Raw genomic sequence first — 6594 nt, 5'->3', positions numbered from 1 at the left:
CTATTGCCAGTTTAATTAATCAAAGCCCATTAAATTGTTCTAACCAAGTTTATTTAAACCATTAATACCATCAATATTTTAAGTCAATGCGTTTTACGGTACTAATAAACATACATTTGTGCATTTCTTTAACCTTAAGATGCTATTCACAAAAAGGTCACAAGATGTCGCTATAGCAACACTCATACATTGGCAACACTGAGACCCGGAGCATCGTGTAAATGTCATTATCCATCGTTACTGTTATAACGTGCTAGCTGCAAACTGATTTATCTGAATGCCCAGCCCCTTCTTATGTTAGATATAAACAGAATGTAACAATGATTAGATGTTAAACATGAACAGTGAACTGTGTTGACCATGCTCTGTGTCCCAAATCAGTTCCATGCTTCCTATAAATTATTATACTACGCAAACCTTACTCACAGATAGGAATAATACAGTACATGTGCACTAATACAGTAAAGAGCACTTTAAATGTTTATTTTATTCTATGAGATATTATGTGATAGTCCTTACTCATACAATGACTACATAATTTCACTTCTGAACACAAATCCAGAATTAGTATTGCTATATAATATATGATAATAAATATGAAGAATAGTATTAATTGTATAATGATAATTAAAAAAAAAAAAAACTAGCAGAGGATGGTTTCGATCCATCGACCTCTGGGTTATGGGCCCAGCACGCTTCCGCTGCGCCACTCTGCTACACGTCCATTAGAATGAACAAATGATAATATCCCTGAATAACTGTTCTGGTTTCTGTGATCACAGTCATTAGAAGCTGATCCTAAACCAACATCAACCTCTACAAGCCAGCCGAAACACTGTTGCTGCAACAGCAAACGTGCTTCAATGAAATGTGTTATCATTTATTTCACATTGATCAAAGGTAATGTAAAATGTTCAGAGTTGTGAAAGAACCTTCCACCTCGTGCAGCTAGGAGATGACAGCCAGGCGAAACAAGCCTCAAAATGATATCCCCGAAATCCCAACCCAACTGCTTAGATATCAGTAAAACGCAATAATGATCACATGATAAACACGAACAATCTCACATAGAATATGCTGAAGATCAACCCATTGTCCCTTGTCACTTTCATTCTTCATGTTTATTGCAGTGTTGTGCCTTTATTGCACTACTGTATGTAAAACAATTCTTGCTCACAATTAGGCATCATAGTTTGTAATAAAAAATATATTAATAGCAATGGAAAAGCTTAGCTGTATTATTTAAAAAGAAGAAATAAAAAATTATATACAAGTTTCAATGTTAAAAGAAAAAAAAATGTTTCTGCCCGGTTTCGAACCGGGGACCTTTCGCGTGTGAGGCGAACGTGATAACCACTACACTACAGAAACTCCTTACTGTTTCTGTTGTGGTCAGACTGTAGAAGTGTTTGCTAGCACTGTGTCAAATACTTTCTCTTATTGTGAGCACAGAATACACCTGAGTTTATGAAAAATCCCGTCATGGCGACAACATAGTCCTCAGAATGTCCCAGCATTGTTTGCAATGTTACCCTTGAGAACAAAAATATATAAGGTCATAGAAAGTTTGGGAAACTCACTTTATGGGTTGAGCTTCAGTAAAATATCCTACATAAATTACATCTTTATGTGTCGGAAGAGACATTTTGTATTGTTGCAGCTGTGCTTTCATGCTATTGTCTTTTCACACTGAAAACACAGATTATATATATTAAAATTAAATAAAAAGATAATATAACCAGAGCCCTATTTGTATTATGGCTTATATTATAATAAAATAATAATGGAATAAAAAACACCATATTCCCTGACCGGGAATCGAACCCGGGCCGCGGCGGTGAGAGCGCCGAATCCTAACCACTAGACCACCAGGGACTTGCGTGTATGGTGAGACAAAATCGATAATATGGTATAGTAAATACTGCGTACAACTTTGCTGTTAGTTTATACAATGATATGTATGCTGTATAGTTAAGTGTCAAATGCACTCTAAATGCTGTTTGACACTTACATCCATCACACACATGTACAAAGGAAGATTGCATAGAGAAAATTACTTTCATCTACGGAATCAGCAAACAATTAACAATTTTGCTGTTATGCTGTTGTAGCAAAAGGAACTTAAGTGGGACAATACGTGCTGCAATAATACATCTCTGCCCAAAATACATTTATTTTGAACGTTAGAAATCGCAAAGTGTTCCCGATGAAGCTGTAACTCTGCGATCCCAATCTGAATTTCAGGCAGCTGATTTAAGTTTAAACAATGTATTCATTTATTCCAGTGTTGCTAGAAACTGGTCACATCTACACCAGGTGGGGTGCATGGCAATCAATCCACCTCCTCTTGATGACAGTACATCAGCAATACCATGCCGTCTATACTTTTCTCTGAGGTCATTGGGGGTCATTCCGAGTTGATCGCTAGCTGCCGTTGTTCGCTGCATAGCGATCAGTGAAAAAAATAGCTAATCTGCACATGCGTATGCATCGCAATGCGCATGCACGTCGTACGGGTACGAAGTCCTTTGTGGGTTTGCACTGGTTCTAGCGACGATTCCAATCGCACAGCCGAACGCAAGGAGATTGACAGGAAGTGGGAGTTTCTGGGTGTCAACTGACCGTTTTCTGGGAGTGTTTGGAAAAACGCAGGCGTGGCCGGGCATTTGCTGGGCGGGTATCTGACGTCATTACCGTGTCACTCGTCGCAGCAATCATCGCACAGGATAAGTAACTACAGGGTTGGTCTTGTTTTGCACAAAGGGGGTAATTCCGAGTTGTTCGCTCTTTGCCGATTTTCGCAACGGAGCGATTAAGGCAAAAATGCGCATGCGCATGGTACGCAGTGCGCATGCGGTTAGTATTTTAGCTCAAAACTTAGTAGATTTACTCACGTCCGAACGATGATTTTTCATCGTTGAAGTGATCGGAGTGTGATTGACAGGAAATGGGTGTTTCTGGGCGGAACCTGGCCGTTTTCTGGGAGTGTGCGGAAAAACGCAGGCGTGTCAGGGAAAAACGCGGGAGTGTCTGGAGAAACGGGGGAGTGTCTGGGCGAACGCTGGGCGTGTGTGTGACGTCAAACCAGGAACGAAACTGACTGAACTGATCGCTATGTGTGAGTAAGTCTGGAGCTACTCAGAAACTGCTAAGAAATTTCTATTCGCAATTCTGCTAATCTTTCGTTCGCTATTCTGCTAAGCTAAGATTCACTCCCAGAGGGCGGCGTCTTAGCGTGTGCAATGCTGCTAAAATATGATAGCGAGCGAACAACTCGGAATCACCCCCAAAATGTGTTTGCAGGCGCTCTGCTGCACAGGCGTTCAAACTTCTGCAAAGCGAAAATACACTCCCCCGTGGGCGGCGACTATGCATTTGCACTGCTGCTAAAAACTGCTAGCGAGCAATCAACTCGGAATGACCCCCATAGAGACATAAGCTTGCAAAGCCGGACTCCACCTCAGCAGCAGTCCAGTGTTTCCTGAGGTCCTGTGTAGAGGATTATGGTCAGTGACTGGTGAAAATGCCTTCCCAAACAGAAGCTTCTTCAGTGCTTATACTCTGATGTAAGAGGCACGGGGGTGGGGCCCTGGGGAACAAAGTTCGGCGCGCTCACTTACCAGGCCTACGTACCTCACGCCTCCCGTCCTCCACCTTCAGTCCGTCGAGGTAGCTCAGACGATACTGGCACACGTCCAGACACAGAAGAACTTCCTGGGGTGACCTGAAACGAATGGGGGACACACTACGCAGGGGTGGCCTACACTGGGCTCAGTGAAGGGTCATCATTGGCACTTGTGGCCTCAGACTGGGTGCCCCCGTAGTGGTGCGAAGCACCAGGGGCGACCCTGAACGAAAATGCCCAAAGGGGAGGTGGGGGAGGGGCACGAGCACACACGAAACACCTTTATGCTCACCAGCTATATACTCGGCTTCCGCCAGACGACTGGCCCTTCTACTTCTTTGCTCCTGTAAGAGAACACACAACACAGCCCACGGGACGTGGCGCTGCTTACGCTTTATGACGGAGAGACACTTATACAGAGGTTATAGCACCACACCGTAATACATAGTAGCATAGTAACATAGTATCTGAGGTTGAAAAAAGACAATTGTCCATCGAGTTCAACCTATTTGTGGTCTCCTATGCATAATGATTTGACTAAAATTTCTGACTGATGCTGCTGTCAGCCGTTGCATTTTATCCCTATTTATAGTAACTATAATGCATGACTATGCACCATACCCCTGGATATCCTTATCCATTAGGAATTTATCTAACCCATTCTTAAAGGTGTTGACAGATTCCGCCATTACAACTCCCTTGGGCAGGGAATTCCAAACACGTATTGTCCTTACCGTGAAAAAGCCTTTACGCCATATTGTGCGGAATCTCCTCTCCTCTAACCTGAGTGAGTGTCCACGAGTCCTCTGTGTTGATCTAACCAAAAACAGGTCCCGCGCAAGCTCTGTGTATTGTCCCCTTATATATTTGTAGATGTTGATCATATCCCCTCTTAGTCTCCGCTTTTCCAATGTAAACATGCCTAGTCTTTCAAGCCTTTCCTTGTATTCCATCGTCTCCATGCCCTTAATTAGTTTGGTCGCCCTCCTCTGTACCTTTTCAAGCTCCAGGATATCCTTTTTGTAGTACGGTGCCCAGAATTGTACACAGTATTCAAGGTGTGGTCTCACTAGTGATTTATATAACGAGAGTATAATACTCTCGTCCCTAGCATCAATACCCCGTTTTATGCATGCTAATATCTTATTAGCCTTCTTTGCTGCAGTCCTACTTTGGGTACTACTGCTTAGCTTGCTATCTATGAGGACACCCAAGTCCTTTTCCAGTACAGAATCCCCTAATTTTACCCCATTTAGTAGGTAGGTGTAATTTTTGTTCTTGTTACCACAGTGCATTACCTTACACTTGTCTGTGTTGAAGCGCATTCTCCATTTGGCTGCCCATGCTTCTAATTTAACTAAGTCGTTCTGAAGAGACTCGGCATCCTCCTCTGTATTTATAGCCTTACAGAATTTGGTATCATCTGCAAAAATTGACACCATGCTCTCTAGACCTTCTGTTAGGTCGTTAATGAAAATATTGAACAATAGCGGTCCTAATACTGAGCCTTGCGGCACACCACTTAGCACTTCAGTCCAAGTTGAAAAAGATCCATTAACCACAACGCGCTGCTCCCTATTATCTAACCAGTTTTTGGCCCAAGTGCATATTGTGCTTCCTAGCCCTGATTCTAGTAGCTTGTAGATAAGTCTCATGTGTGGTACAGTATCGAACGCTTTGGCAAAGTCTAAAAAGATTACATCCACGTCTTTACCCTGATCTAGGTTTGCGCTTACTGTTTCATAAAAGCCAAGTAAGTTGGTTTGACAGGATCTGTCCTTCATAAACCCATGTTGATTCCTTTTAATGACCTTATTGACTTCAAGGAACTTCTGAATACTATCTCTTAGAATACCTTCCAATACTTTCCCCACTATAGATGTAAGACTAACTGGTCTATAATTACTTTACTTCCCTTTTTGAATATAGGCAATACTGTTTCAACCTTGTGGTACTCACCAACGCGTATTTCCGACAGCCTACCTTTCATGGGGGCCTGGCTGTGGGGAAAACTGAGAACTCATCACACATGCGGCGTAGCGCCAACTTATGCGAACCTGCGGCGTAGCGCCGACTTCAGCAACCTGCGGCGTAACGCCGACTTCAGCAACCTGCTGCGTAACGCCGACTTCAGCAACCTGCGGCCTATCGCCGACTTCAGCAACCTGTGGCCTATCGCCGACTTCAGCAACCTGCGGCCTATTGCCGACTTCAGCAACCTGCGGCGTAACGCCGACTTCAGCAACCTGCGGCCTATCGCCGACTTCAGCAACCTGCGGCGTAACGCCAACTTCAGCAACCTGCGGCCTTGCGCCGACTTCAGCGACCTGCGGCGTATCGCCGACTTATGTACACACCATTGCGTTGGGCCTCCTTGCCCTGGATGCCCCCTGCCAATGTCTGCCTAACTGTGGGGGGATAATGGGGGCCTAACGCCCTTTGCTGCTCAGGCCTGGTGCCTCTTTTTGCCCCACGGGCCTAGTGCCCACCTAATGCGCCTCAGGCCTAGTGTCTGCATGCCCCCCGGGCCTGGTGCCCGAATCTCTGGTGGTCTAGGGGAAGGGGGGGGGGCGACACCGCCTGTACTTACCCGTCCAAAGGGCCACGGCTGGACCAAGCCTGGTCCGGCCACGCCCACCGCGTTGTCTTCGCCGGAGGTGGGATGGCTCCCACCACCTCCGGGCTTCCTGGGCAGCGGTGGCCTGTGCAAGCTCTTTCGCGTTGCACACCGCTGTCCCAGGGCTTCCGAGGTCTTCACCGACGGGGGTCGGCTCCTTGTACTTCACCCGGCGGGCGGCGGCATGTCTCAGCTCTTTTGCAACTACCGCCGCCCTCCGGAACTTCCGGCGCCGACTTCATTCTTCAGGAGCTCTTCTCCGCTCCTTCTCCGTCGCCGAACTGACTTCCCGCGCCCGGCGCTGGCTAAAACAAACCAGTGCCGGGGGGCGGGGCTATGACGCGGCGAGCCG

At 45.6% G+C, this 6594-nt stretch overlaps 3 non-coding genes across 3 annotated transcripts; all 3 read right to left on the bottom strand.

Moving 5' to 3' along the window:
* Positions 1–644: 644 nt before the first annotated feature.
* On the bottom strand, positions 645–716 carry TRNAM-CAU (transfer RNA methionine (anticodon CAU)). The gene has a single exon. It is a non-coding gene; the product is annotated as a tRNA-Met (tRNA).
* A 582-nt stretch (positions 717–1298) lies between these two features.
* TRNAV-CAC (transfer RNA valine (anticodon CAC)) lies at positions 1299–1371 on the bottom strand. The gene has a single exon. It is a non-coding gene; the product is annotated as a tRNA-Val (tRNA).
* A 432-nt stretch (positions 1372–1803) lies between these two features.
* TRNAE-CUC (transfer RNA glutamic acid (anticodon CUC)) lies at positions 1804–1875 on the bottom strand. Its single transcript has one exon. It is a non-coding gene; the product is annotated as a tRNA-Glu (tRNA).
* Positions 1876–6594: the final 4719 nt, after the last annotated feature.

Source organism: Pseudophryne corroboree, chromosome 6 (assembly GCF_028390025.1).
Source record: "Pseudophryne corroboree isolate aPseCor3 chromosome 6, aPseCor3.hap2, whole genome shotgun sequence".
NCBI classification, from domain to species: Eukaryota; Metazoa; Chordata; class Amphibia; order Anura; family Myobatrachidae; genus Pseudophryne; species Pseudophryne corroboree.
The sequence above is the reverse complement of the archived record's forward strand: the minus strand, read 5'-3'. Positions and strand labels throughout refer to the sequence as shown.